The sequence below is a fragment of the Echinops telfairi genome, unplaced genomic scaffold (genome assembly GCF_000313985.2).
Source record: "Echinops telfairi isolate 266 unplaced genomic scaffold, ASM31398v2 ScPeMD7_2573;HRSCAF=3158, whole genome shotgun sequence".
In the NCBI taxonomy this organism is placed as follows: domain Eukaryota; kingdom Metazoa; phylum Chordata; class Mammalia; order Afrosoricida; family Tenrecidae; genus Echinops; species Echinops telfairi.
The window spans coordinates 6,433,394-6,448,169 of record NW_022106471.1 but is presented as its reverse complement, the minus strand read 5'-3'; the positions used below and the strand labels follow the sequence as shown (position 1 = coordinate 6,448,169).

General features: G+C 48.2%; 1 non-coding gene across 1 annotated transcript; it reads left to right on the top strand.

Moving 5' to 3' along the window:
• Nucleotides 1-3,313: 3,313 nt before the first annotated feature.
• LOC115870924 lies at nt 3,314-3,477 on the top strand. Its single transcript, XR_004047002.1, has one exon. It is a non-coding gene; the product is annotated as a U1 spliceosomal RNA (small nuclear RNA).
• The last annotated feature ends 11,299 nt before the right edge of the window (nt 3,478-14,776 follow it).

Here is a 14,776-nt window from a genome sequence, read left to right as displayed (position 1 = left end):
CGGCTCCTTGGAGATCTGCTTTGTGAAGCTGCTGGTGCATACCTAGCTTGAGCTCAAGGCTGGTGGATCCTGTCGCCTTGCACTGCTTGGGTTCCGTATCCCATGGGGGCTTGCTTCATTAAGCTCCCGAGCTACTGAACTGTTGGTGACTCACCCTGCCCCAGAGAGGACTCTGCTGTCTGCTTCCTTGACCTTGGACCTGGCAGCCCACATGAATTGAAGAACTTACCGTACAATAACTGATCATAAGTGTCCTGGTTTTGTTTCTCTATAGAACCCTGCCTAACACAGTAGACCACCTTCAGGGATGGTTTATAAATGGATGGACCGCAGCAGCCAGGAGCACCACTAGTTTCAAAAAGTGACAAGTGTGGTCTTCGGAAGGCCGCACCTGATTGGCTCCCCCCAAAATGAGGTGTTCTGCAGCTGCTGCCTACCGTGTGTGATGTGGTTGAGCTGTGGTGGTGTAGGAGCTGGAGTTCACTCAGGACTTAATCGTGTTTTTTTGGCAAATAACATGAGCCTTATACGCGTTTATGTTCCTGGCAGCCATGCAACGCCCTCACGTGTTAGCTTCCTATGCAAGCTATGCACGTTATATGCATAGGCACGTCATTTACATGTATGCATTAAGACAAAAACAGAAGACCTTGCCATTGAGTCGATGCCAATGCAGAGCGACCCTGCAGGACAGGGTAGACTGCCCCGTGAGTTTCAGAGACCGGAACCCTTTTTAAAAAAAAATAAATCATTTTATTGGGGGCTCTTACAGCTCTTAAAACAATCCATACATCACTTGTATCAAACACATTTGTACATAGGTTGCCATCATCCTTTTCAAATCATTTTCTTTCTACTTGAGCCCTTGGTATCAGCTCTTTATTTTTCCCCTCCCTCTCCCATCCCCGTGAACCCTTGATAAATGATAAATGATTATTTTCATAGCTTACACTGTTCGCTGTCGCCTTTCACCCACAGTTCTATTGTTCGTCCCCCTAGGGGTGGGGGTTATACGTTAATCACTATGATCGGTTCCCCGTTTCTCCTCCTTCTCCCCCCACTGTCTCCCTACTATCATGGTATCGCTACGCCCATTACTGTTCCTGAGGGGTGTATCTGTAGGAGACTGTAACTCCTAAGGGAGTAGAAAAGCCTGGTCTTTCTCTCTCAGAGTGGCTGGTGGTTTTGAGCTGCTGACCTTGCTGTTAGCAGCCCAATGTGTAAGCACTACACCACCAGGGACCCTCACGTGCGCATTAGATGCAACGCCCCAGACCCCAAATTACACAAGGCATTGTGGGAGAAACACCCTATTGAAGGAGAGGCGTTCAGGGCCACAAGAGAGCTGTCTCTGGTGGGACAGAGATGGGATGGGAAGAACTCATTAGGCGTCTTCATGGCTGGTAGACAATCCAATTTCTGAGATCTGATTTGATGCCCGGTAAAAATTCTCTTCTATGAATCTGCTTAACCCAAAGGCCCTGCTTCCGGCTCGCCCCTCCTCTCTCATTCCCTCCTCTGCTGGACTCCCTTCCATTCCTTTCTCATCTCTCTCTCCTTTCTCTTCACCTCTTCCTGCCCCCCTACTTCATTCATTTCGTTCTCCTGTTACATTCAAGGCCCGTGTGTGCCAGGTACTGGGTTGGGCACAGAGGAAGGAGTGGGTCACCCTGTCAATGAGAGCAGGGACGTCTGCAGCTTGTTTTAAGCCCCTGTTTCCATAGGCTGCACAATCTCATGGTTAAAAATAACAGTGAAGCCTCCCCACCTCGCCACCGCTTCCCATACCCCCCTGTGCTCCTTATAGACTACCACTCTTATTAACAGCCAGGGGACCCTCCCAGGGTCTCCTTTTGTTGAAAACAATTTTGTTTCTTTATGTGGTTGTGGTTGTTAGGAATGCATACAGCAAAGCATACCTTCTTGGGTTTCTTTATGCACGAATAAGCAAATCCACGTGCCAATCTTCCCATTTTGCTCAAAAGGTAGCACCCTGTGCAGGCTGTTCTATTCCTTGCCTTTTAAAATACATTTAATATATCTCAAAACCCTTTTTTTTTAAAACCAGAACAGAGTCAAAGCAGGGCTTTGGAGGAGGAATTTAATATATCTCGAAAACCTTTTTTTTTTTTTGACCAGAGCAGAGTTGAAGCAGGGCTTTGGCGGAGGAATCGGAATTCTACAGGCACACAAGCACAAGGCAGAGAAGGATGTTTTACTGGAAGAGAAGAGCCCCGGCAGATGCAGCGAGGACACGACATTGCGCGGGGTGCCCAGGGAGTCTGGTCCTTGCGAACTGCTGAAGGTGCTGGAGGCAGCGAGGGGTGAGTCCGGGGAAGGGTCCTGTGAATTGCTGAAGAAATTTTGGCTTTCGTCGGGCAGGAGGTGGAAACCACGTGTAGGCATGAGCACGATGAGGCTGTCCAAGGCAGCAGGGTGGGTGGCCTTGCTCGGGACACAGTGACCATGCTGGAGACAGGCAGACAGGCCCAGGGGAAGGTCTGCCAATTCTAGCCACGGTGATGGCCATGACCATGGAGAAGGAGAGGGGAATAAGAAAGACGGTAAGGGGATAAAACAGACTGGACCAGGTCCTCGCCTGGTTGGGAAGGGTGAGGGAGGAGTCTCGAGGAGATTCCCACCGGGGCCACATGGACTCCACAGACAGCACTCTACTCTGCCCATTTTGGCAGATGCCTTCTGTCCTTGGCTTTGCTGACAAACTCTTAGGAATGTGGACTGCACACCGATGGGGCTGGCCAATGAAGGCACAAGTAGATGTCATTCTGTAGGGAGTCATTCTTTTAGGGGACCCCTTTCAAAGGGGCTTCAGCCGGTTGGTCACCTGTATGGCATCTTCGACATGGATGGAGTGGCTGGGATGACAGTGGGCATCTTGAGACCTTGAGGCACACTTGAGGTTGGAGACAGACAAAACCCCACCCACCCAACCCCTCCCAAAACAAGGATGGGTAAGAAGAAACCATGGGGTTTTCATGCCAGCATGGGCTGTCCATCTTGGGGTCTCCTTTATGTAAGGAAAAATAGGTCTTCTTTTCTGTTTCAGTCCTAGGTGTTTGGCATTGGGGCAGGGATACCTTCAATGTAGGATTCTCACCACCCAGGTGAGGGACCTGTCTCAGTTCCTGGCTGGTGCCCCTGCTGTGTAACTACTACCCATCTGCTAATGGAGGCTGAGTAAGTTTCAGCTGAAACTTACTAAGACAGATGACAAAGAAAGGGCTGGCAATCTGCTTCCAAAAATCAGCGAACGAAAACCCAAGGGGCTGTTCTCATGGTGAAAGGGGTCCCCATACCTACCTGGCAGGGGAGATACCATGATCCCGAAGGTGGTTTTCCCAGAGTGAGGCTTATCCGTTGCACTCTGGATGTGCTGACCCCTGCGATTTCCCCAAATGTGGGAAACTTGACTGCATAATTTGTGGTAGTGGGGGACTGCATTCATGCTCTCCCCTTAAAAAAAAAAAGAAAGGGGTTCCCACGACAGCAATTAACCATAGCAACAACCATTAGCACTGTGTTAGGCTGGGTTGACTAGAGAAATAAATCCAGAGTCACTCATAAATATGTAAGAGAGAGCTTTATATCATAGATCAATTGCATATTGAGGAAACATCCCAGCCCAGTCCAGATCAAGTCCATAAGTACAATATTAGCCCACATGTCCGATACTAGTCTACAAATTCCTCTCCAGACTCACGCAACACATGCAATGATGCCAAATGCAGGAAGATCATAGGCTGGTGGATGAAAAGCCTTGCGGATGCAATGTCGGTGAAAGCATCTCAGTGCAGGCACAGGTCTCCACGTGGGTCCTCAATAAGAAGGTGAAGCAGAGAGAGACTGGCCCACCTCTTCTAATGGCAGAATCAAGAGAGAGGAAGTTCCCAGAATCCTCATGAGAAGGCCACTCCCACAAGGAGGCCTCATCAGGCTGATTGACAGGCTATATAGACTCCACCTCTTCATTCTCTGACATGAAAATGTATACATACCACAAGCGCTGGCACCTTAGACTCTTAAATCGAGGGCACTGGGGCAGGGATGTGGGAATGAACAGCCCTAGGTTTTGTGAGGGACTCGGCCAGGGTTTGAACCCAGTGACTCCAACTGCAAAACCTGGACTCCTGGACTTATAGGAGTTCAACCAACAGTCTATATGAATAGACTCTGGGCCCTCCTGGACTTTTGTCCCTGCAGCGGATCCCATGTGATTGCTCACCGTCTCCCCCTCCCCATTGCCTGACAAACTGCCCCCACCCTTCTTAACTGCCTCAGGGAGCTGCCCTCCTCTGGCGCTTTTGTCTCAGAGTTCTGAGGCTTCTATTCTCTGCCATAGAGTTGATGCAGATGCATACGGAACCATTGCTGGTTTCTGAGAATGTAACTGTTTATGGGAGTAGAAAGCCCAGTCTTTCTACCACTGAGCTGCTGGTGGTTTCAAACTGCCGACCTTGTGGATCGAGGCCCAACGTGCAACCCCAGTGACTGGGCTGCCCTTGGGAGGAGAAAGATGAGGATTTCTACTCGGGTAAGATTTACATTCTCAGGGAGGGCCAGTCCCACCCTATAGGGTCACTATGAGTCAGCATCAATTTGATGGCAGTGAGTTTGGACAGGGCACCTCCTCTCTGCGCTGGAAACACTGGCAGACAGGGCGCCGCCTGTCTCTTGGCTCTCCCCTCAGCAGCCCGCGGCAATGTGGATTCCGGCACAGACACCACTCTGACTCACAGCGACCCCATGTGTGTCAAGGAGAACTGTGCCCCAGCAGGCTTTCAAAGGCTGATTTTTCGGAAGCCGAGCACCAGTCTGCCTTCCAAGATGCCTCTGGTGGACTCACACGTCTAACCTTTGGGTAGGGTAAGCCGCTGAGGAAATGAACTATTTCCAGCCCTTACCCGCAGCACAACACGCAGCACAAAACCAAACCCCACTGCTATTAAATCATTTCCTAATCATAGTAATCCTTATATAGCATTTCCAAGACTGTTCTTTTTTTCCACCAACAATTTTATTTGCACATAATTTACACATTATATGATTGAATAGTTCAATCATATCAAGGGGAACATCTTAATGGGAGCAGACAGGCTCATCTTCCTCCCTCAGGCTGGCTGGTGGATCGGAATGGCTGACCTAGCTATTAGCAACACAAGCCCAGGCCTCAGTGTGGCGGGAGCTCCTTATTGGGACCAGCCAGGCACTCCAAACGCATGATCCTCACGGCCTTTGAGTTAGCCTGGCAGGGTCCGTTTCTCCTAGGAATCATGCCTGTCTTTTCTTGTTCAACCTACCAGCCAATGGCGTGCAGAATCGCCCATGTAGTTACCTCTTCAGATACGTGACTGGATTTGGGAGGTGGAGCTCAGGTGGCTTCTCTCGTCATTGTGTGTGTTTTCTTTGGACTCCAGTGGCTTATTTCAGAGTGTAACTGTCTTATCAAATTCTATGATAGATCAGTAACTTTCCCATACTGCCTGCCACCAGCACAGGGGCACCTGTGTCACCTAGCCACACCGACGTGGGAAAGAGGTGAGTGCCCAGAGCCCACCTGGGACTCAGCGCTCCGGCACTCAGGCACCAGGTAGACCCTGCAACCCAAACGAAGCGAGTGACTGTAGTATCCACACCGTGTGCTCAGAGTGGAATTCTGAGGGGCTTCTGAGTGGGCTTGAGCTGTCAGCCTTCGGCTTAGTAACTCACCGCTAAGTTCGCACCAGCAGGGACCCCATACAATCCAATAAACAACACTCACTGCCATTGACCAGACTCCACCTCTAGTGACCCTACAGAACAGAGGGGAGCTGCTCTTGTGGGTTTCCGAGATGGTAATTCTTTCTCTCTTTCCGTTTAGGTATTGCATGAAGCCATGTCTTGCTTTAAATGTGTCACCACGAACATTTTCATCTACACGCCACAGCCGTGAAGACCTCGCTGTTCACCACCTGGCAACTGTGAACCCACATGGGGACTGTTTGCGTGCATCACCAATGGGCCCATGAGTTTCACACAACAAAGGTTCTGGGCTGCGTCCTGGATGATGAACAGAATAGTCATCAGACCCGCTTGGCGTCACTGTAACGGACAACATCAGTTGCTGGCCACCTTTCCCACCCCCATTTTTGTGGATGAGGTAGTTCCATATTTGGCCCATGGTTTCTATCTCAGCGTTAGCAGGTCCCACACCTTACTAACTAAATAACTGCACACAATTTTGTTTTACTTCTTGATACATAACTTCAGAAGATACTCAAGGTTGGAGCGCTTTGGTGAGTGGGAGTCACATACTGAAAGGGGGGTTTAGCAGTTGATCCAGTAACTCTTTCCGGGAGCAGAAAGCCCCCTCTTTCTCCTGGGGTAAGTTTGAGCTGCTGACCATGCACTTAGCGGTTCAACGTGCCACCCACCATGCCACAATGGCTCCTAGGGTCTCTGTGTTAGTCTGGGTACATTAGAGAAACAAATCCACAGAAACTCATTTATGAGAGAGAGTTTTATATAAAGGTAAGTGCGCATCAAGAAAACATCCCAACCCAGTGCTGTCCAAGCCCACAAATCCAACATTAACCCATTAACCCATATGTCCGACACCAATCCACAAAGTCCTCCTCCATCTCACCAAACAAATGCAATGATGCCAACTGCAGGAGGAAAACTGAATCGGTGAATGTGGAAGCATCTCAGCACTGGCAGGGGTCGCCACATGGCTGCTCCATGTGGAGACCTATTCACAAAAACGTGGCTGATCTAGGAGCCAAGCTCAAGCTGCCTGGATGTATTCACCTTCTACCTTTATAGGACTTTTGTTGCTAGCTGCTGCTGTGTTGCCTCCCATCCATGAACAACAGAATAAAACGCTCCCTGATCCTGCCCATCCCGATAATCAGTTGCAGCTTGGACTGAGGCCAGTTTTCAGAAGGAGATCACCAGGCCTTTCTTCCTAGTCTGTCTTAGTCCGGACGCTTCCCTGGAACCTGGTCAGCCTAGCTGGTGGCTGTCCCTGAGGCACGACAACCTGGTCTTAGCCTGGCTGGAAGACAAGAGTTCCACCACTGCCTCCCTTTATCGATCCTCTGTGGCCACTGATTGTTTGGGCATGTCCAGCTGTTCTGGTTTCTTGCTGGTTTGGTGCAATAGGTTTCTTTTGGTGTGTCTGCTCAGCCTTCTGTGGAGACAGCTGCCTACAAGGCTTACTGAGCCACCCAGAGGATAGGCTTCCTTGGCCATGTCCAGGGGACAGGTATATAGAAGGTTCTGGGCCATCCTCCTGCTTGGCGCACTCACTCATGAACCGCAGGCTGAGAATTGGGAATGGAATTAGTTAATTAACCAAAGTCAGGGTCCAACCTTGAGCTGGAATGGAGGAGCCATGGAGACCAGAAAATCTGGGTTCAGTTAAGAGGAGGTGCTGGGTAGGCAGGCATCGGCTGTTTGGACATTCTTTCTTCAGACTTTACATCTGGAGCAAATCACGTGAAACTGAAGGAGCAGTAGAGGGAAGACGGTGGAAGGAGTGGTGTGCAGGCCCCACAATCCCTTCTGGGGCACCTTTGCTGAGCACCCTGCTTTCTGATATTCCCTGGGGTTCTTTGGTCTTCTAACACCCTCCCCCCACCCTCACCCCTCCAAAAAGAACTCATGTCACCTCCATTATACATCCTTTTAGTAAATTCCCCTTGATCTCAGGTCACTGGGTAAGGTCTCTATTATTTTTCAAGAGCCCTGACTGGTTAGAATCACGGAGAAGCCCCATAAACACCCACTGTCTCACCTGGGACCAGAAAAATGGGGACATAGGGCACAGGGGGGCAGGGCATCTTCTTTATTACCCATAAAGAGCCTCTTAATGTCAGAGCCAAATGAGGCTACAAACTGAACCCTAGAATTAGATGTGGGCACCCAGGCAGAAGCAGCACTGGATCGTGGGAGACGCCTGGGAGGAGCAGGAGGACCCATGCATTCAGATCACTCCTGGAGCAACAAGGGGAAGGGGACCAATATTCCTTATCCTTCTCAGATTTACCAACCACGTAAGTCATGCCTCCTCTCCTGAATGGGCTAAAGGGGATGGCAAGGACAGATGAGGAGAAATGTAGCAACTCTCAGCTATTTTAGTTATCTATCTATCTATCATCTATCTATCTATCTATCTATCTATCTATCTATCTATCTATCTATCATCCATCCATCCATCCATCCATCCATCCATCCATCCATCTATCTATCTATCTATCTATCTATCTATCTATCTATCTATCTATCTATCTATCATGGCTAATGTTATGCGCCAACTTGGCTGGGCTATGATTCTCAGTGGTTTGACAGGCATTGGACTAATTGCTCTGCCATGTGTAATATAATTTAATCATCTTCCATCTTATGATCTGATGTGAGCCCCCCCACAAGTTGTAAAGCCAATCAGTTGAAACCCAATCAATTGAAAGGCAATCCATTTCCTTGGAGGTAGGGCCTGAATCCAGAACACGTGGCTGTTCTTGCAAGGCTCACGTTCTCCGGCCCATAGCTAACCCATTAGCCTTTGACCTTTGTGTTTTGGGACATGAGCCAGCAGCCTGCTATTGAATCTACAGCCACGCGAGTCAGCAGTCTGCTTTTACCTACCTGCTGATTTGGGCTCATCAGCCCCTGCAAGCAGATAGTCAGGAAGCACCTCCAGCCTGTTACCTGACCCACAGGTCTTGGACTTGGCTTTCTCCATGACTGTGTGAGTCTTTTCTTTGAAAGAAAAAGTCTCTATTTATATAGATAGGCATCACTGGTTTTGCTATTCAAGAGACCCCAGGCTAAGGCTCTGTCTGCGTATCTATCTATCGCTCTAACTTTATATCATCTTTCTAATGCACCTATTTATCTGTCATCTGTCATCACCCACCCACTGAACTATCTATCAAGTTGAAGCTTAAGAAAGTGTCAAGAACTACACAAAAGTCAAAGTATGATCTTGAGTGTATCCCATTTGAGTTTAGAGACAACCCGAGGATTGATGCCTTGAACACTCATGGCGGGAGACCCGATGAGTTGGGGTGACTGGGAGGACATCAAGGACACCATCCATGAAGAACACAGAAGGTCACTAAAAAGGACAGAAAATAAGTACCTAACTAGTGTATGCATTTTAAGATTTTTGGTAAACCTGGCCAAGCTTTTCCTCTGTGAAAGTTATTTTATTGATTTGCATCCCCAGCTGCCATGCATGGCATTTATACTGCCTTCAGTTTTGTCTTGTTGACTTTTATAGCTTCTGCAGTCGCTGTTATACATATATCTATATCGATAACATCCACAAGGAAGAGGCCATAAAGATGGGAATAAAAGGAAACCCCAAGATTGGAATGTAACACCTTGTCATTAGATCTCCTTCTGGACCCACCTTCAATTGATCTAAAATTTAAAATACATTTGCTCTTTCTTAGATTGAGGTCTCTCGCTGTTTTTATTTGGTCATGGTTGCTCCCCTCTCCCCTTTCCCTCTGCTCTTTGCCCTCATTTCATGCGTTTTTCTGCACAGGGAAGCCGGGGGCTCTGAAGACAGCAGCTGAAATAATAATTATCTGGGGAAATGGGAAGTCTCCACCAATGGGTCAAGAAGGAAGAACATGTCCCCACGTTGATTGTGGTGATGATTGCACAACCCTTCTTCATATGATCGAGTGGTTGAATTGTACGGTGTATTAATTACAGCTCAAAAAAGCGAATTAAAAATATTATGAAGCATCGATGTCACTTTGAGGACTAAGGTGATTTTCAGTCGCTTCAAAAAAAAAACACAATTTGAAACAACTCTGAAACTTACCCTTGAGCACAGAGTAGCTGAAGTAAATGGAAGAAATTATGAAGTGAACGATCCTGTTAAAAATAAAGTATTAGAATTAATCATGCAAAGGTCTGGCATTAGAACACCCAGAGTCAAGACCAGGCTCAGCTCTACTCGAATGGAAAGAACTGAAGAGCACACTCAAGCCCTATGTTAAGATAGTGAAGGATTTTATGGGTTAAAGGAGGAGCCCTTGTGGCGCAGAAGTTAAGCATTGGACTGCCAACCGCAAGGTCAGTGGTTTGACCCCACCAGCTACTCCGTGGGATGAAGATGAGGCAGGATGCTTCCTGAAGACTGTCCAGGGCTGGGACTCCACTCTGTGGTTACATTCCAGCCTAGATATTGCCTGAGTTGTCAATGAAATGGATTGACCCGGTGTCTGCAGCCATGAGCTCAGCTGTAGCCATGACTGGGTGGGGCTGGACTGGGCAGTGCTGTTAGGAGTAGGAACAGACTCGAAGGACCTAGCAACAAAAGCAACATTATGGTACCATTTTCTCCTTCTCCTCACATCAGTGCTAACCACACAGAGGTCAATGGAAGCCAGCCAGTGGGTGGGGGGCATTGGGCCCTTTGCTGAGGCCGATAAGTTCACTCACAGAATCACAAGTTGCTGCATTGTCACTGGGGCCTGTGTACTAAATCCTAGGAAATGTCCTTGGGATTTGGGTAAGTGCCCTTACTTCTCTCTTTTACTGATAAGTCTCAGGAATAGTTATGATATATCATCTATTTATCTATATTTATTACATGCATATACACAGATGGTGTGTGCACACCTGTATATTTATGTTCATAGATATGTGTATTATATGTACATGCATTATATAGGCTCTCTGTGTGAATAGCTGTACCTATGCTTACATGATACATACTGCATAGATCTTGTGTTGATTGCCTCTTCCTGTCTTGTTAAGTCCAAGATATTATACGAGACATATGAAGGGGTACCCCCCCAAAACCATTAAAAGGCTTTGCTGGGCAGAGCTTTTGTAGTATGGATTTCCCCCCCCACCCCGCCCCCCGCTGCTAGGCAACCATCCAGTAACTCTCTCTGAGTTAGTGCACCCAGTGGGGTGGCCTGGGAAGGTTCTCTCTGGTCACAGTAAAAGCAGTTTTGCTTGAAACCCCCTTTTTGGGATTTTTTTTTGAGAACAGTGTGTGGCTGTGAAATTTTGTTTCTTGCTCTGGAAAAATGCCACAGAAACTGGGGTGATGTTGAACACAGTGCTTACAAAGAGCACCGTGGGAAGAACTCACGTGTATGAGTGGTTTTCTCATTTCAAAAATGGTGAAATGCTGATTGATGACAAACCTCCTTCTGGCAGTCTGTCAACTTCCAGGACAGATTAAAATGCGTACAAAATCCACGCACTTGTGCTTGAAGACTGACCAGGGACCATTGAAGAAGTGGGGAAGTGAGCTGGACTACCTTGGAACTTGGTTCAGCTCATTTTAATGCAAGATTTGGGAATGAGAAGGGTTTCTACAAAATGTGTACCTCGGTGCTGACTGACCAGGGAAAAAGTGTCCTGTGGAAACGTGCCATGCTTAGAAAGAACAGCTCCCAAGTGACCCAGACTTTTTTCCAAGGTGGTGAGACACGGAGCTGTTAATTTTCCAAGGTCATTACTGGTGATGAGACAAACAACAATCAAACCAGTGGAAGACGCCAATTGTCACCTTGCCCCCCACCAAAGCTCGTCAAGTGAAATCAAAGATCAAGACGATGCTCATTTGTTTTTTGATGTGAGGGGAGAGTGCCTTTGGACTTCATTCCACCAGGTCAGACTGTTCACCAAGCTTTCTATTTAGAGGTTCTGAAAAGATTGGGTAACAGTGTGCGACCAAAAGGGCTGATTTGTGGCAGACAGGGGACTGGTTTTGCCACTACAACAATGCACCTGCTCATGCAGCCATCTCAGTGTGCCAGGTTTTGGTAAAACCAGCATGCCTCTCTTGCCCCACACATCTGACTCACCTGACCTTGCTCCATACGGCTTCTTTCTGTCTCTGTGAATGCAGACGAACATGAAAGGACAGTGATTTGATGACGTAGAAGAGGTGAAGACAAAAAACGCGGGAGGTGCTGTCAGCCAGCCAAACAGATGAGTTGAAAAATGTTTCTAAGAATGGAATCATAGATTTGACAAATGTGTTAAGTGTAATGGAGAGCACTTTGAAGGTGATAAAGTCGTTTTGTAAAAAAACTTAAATACATCGCTTTGAAAAAAAAATCCTGTTCTTTGGGGGGTACCCCTAGTATGTCCTGATCCTGAAGTCTCCTAATGGGAGGGAGTGTAACTCCAAATGGGGTTAAGAAAGCTTTTATCTCTCTCTCTCTATTTCTGTGTTTGTTTGTGTGTGTGTCTCCAAATACCTAGCTCAGAAAGTTACCGTGGGTGGTCTACTTCTATATAAACCTTCCCGCAAACCTCCTTGGTGGAAGTCCACCGTTATTTGCATATTTACTCTTAAGGGAGCTGTACCACTTTCAGGTGTTGGCATAATTAACTTTGTCTCTTGTGGTAGTTACATAATTTCATGTCAACTTGACAAATAAGTATAGGGGTGGAGTCTAGCTTGTCAATTAGATCACAACTGATGATGGCTCCTTGTGGGCGTGGCTTTCTCATAAGGATTCTGGGTGCTTCCTCTCTTTCTCTCTGGAGGTGGGCCACACTCTCTCTCTGCTTCGCCTTCCTGTTGAAGGGCCACATGCAGAGAGCTGGAGGAGCCACGTGGACACCTGTGCCCTTGCTGAGGTGCTTCCGCTGGCATTGGATCCACCAGACTTTTCACCCACCGGCCTGTGACCTTCTTGCATTCAGCATCACTGCATGTGCTGTGTGATTCTGAAGAGGAATTTATGGACTAGTATTAGACATATGGGCTAATATCGGACTTACGGATTTGATCTGGACTGGGTTGGGATGTTTTCTCAATATGCAAATGATATTTGATATAGATACATCTCATACACACATATGAGTATCTCTGGATTTGTTTCTCTAGTTGACCTGGGCCTAACACACCTCTTGGGTAAAAGACACCTCTGTGATGTAGCTACTCCTGGGCTTGGCTCAGGGACATCTGAGTTTTCTCTTTGAATTGCTTAATAACAAGCACAGTTCCACTGGCAAATGAATTCGAGCCCTAGGAATCGAGGACTGGAAGCGGTTTTCAACAGTGTTTTGGGCAGGTCTGGATGGAAGGGGTGGGGCTGTCACTTTGAAAACTATGAGACCCGGAGTCAGAACAGAGGCTTGAGTAAGACCTGGGGCCCGTGGGGTTGAGGGGTGTCATCAGTAGTGTATGTGTGTGCTTTGGGAAAAGTGCTGGGGGTCTTGGGGGTGTAGACTCGGTGTGTTAGTTTCCTGTGCCTACTGAAATGAATGACCACAACTTCATGGCTTAAAATAGCACAGCTTTATTTCCTTAGCTAAATTCAAAATCACAGAGTGGTGTGACTTTTCCCCTCTTAGCTCTAGGGCAGGGTCGGTTCCTTGCCTTTTCTCGCTGCCAGGGGAGGCGGCCTGCATTTCTTGGCTTGTGGCTGCATCTTTCACTTTCACAGTCTTCAGAGAAGCCACTGACGATTGCTCCGACCTTTGCTTTTGTCATGGCATCTCCCTCTCAGACTCCATCCTCCTACCTCCCTCTTACAAAGGCCCTGGTGCACCTGGGAGACAAAGGGTGCGTCCAGCGTCACCTCTGTGTGTCACTACGTTCCCACTCCTCAGCTAGCTGCTCTTTCAGGCCATTTTGGGCTAGTGGTGAGAGTGGGCGCCTGGTGGGGTTGACTTAAGGCAACTAGACAATTCCTCCTTGGCGTTGTCAGCTGGCTCTTGCCGTTGTAAAAGCTGGCACTTTCCCGCATGTACCACTTAGTGGCTCCTTGGACAGCAGCCCCTCATTGAGGATGTCTTGCCGGCAGCTCTCTTGATGCTTCTCCACTCTGGTGGGCTCCTGACTCCTGCAATCCTGAGGAGCGAGCGGATTTCGCTCCCCTCTGCAGGGCTTGTTTTCTCCTCTAGGAGGCGCTATTGGACCAGCCCTGGAGATGATGCAAGTCAACGTTCTCAGCTGGGTTCTTTGACCTCTGGCACAAACACAGCATCTTTGTTCTCATAAACCTTTGCTGCCAGGCCAACACCCACACTCCCACCTCTAGGAGCACAACTCCTGACCTTAAGGTTTCCTAGGTGAATGGCAGACATCCCCATGCTGCAGAGACAGAGCGACAGCTCCTGGGTTCCCACAGAAGCAATCTCACTGGCCTAGAGATAAAAGAAAGCTTGGCAGGCACCCTCATTTAGCAACTTCCACCTCAGGGCGATGAGACTCACAGCCCTGCTCCCTCCAAAGAAACCCACTTGATCATACCTCCTTCTTCCCCACGATTGTGTACGTTCCATCTGAGGAAGGGTTTTTAAGAGTTCTGCCAATGGTTCGGGGACACCTGTTTGTGCTAATTCTATGGGATGGTTTATCTAACAACTCACTTGGGCCTCTGCACTCTGCTACCTTAGGGTGTAGTGATAACAATGTTGCTTTCCTGTCTGGTTAGCTAATAAACTCACAAGGAGTCCTGGGGGTGTAGTAGTGTGCAGGCCCTGGGCTGCCATGTGGAAAAATTCTACCAGGTTTGAGCCCAGCAGCCGCTCTGTGGGAGAGGAGGTGGCAGTCTACGTCCATGAAGATGACAATTGTGGGCACCCCATGGGACACCATGCCCTCTGCTGTTGCTGTGTGTGGGGGAATTGACTCCACCGCAGTGGGTTTGGTTTAGTTTGGGTTTGCTGCGGATGGCTACTGGATTGGTGTTTAGGGAAGGCCTCTCTGGAAAGATGCCCTCTAAGACAAGAGCCACTTGGGGGGTGGGGGGTGGAATACAGCCAATCATAGCCAAAG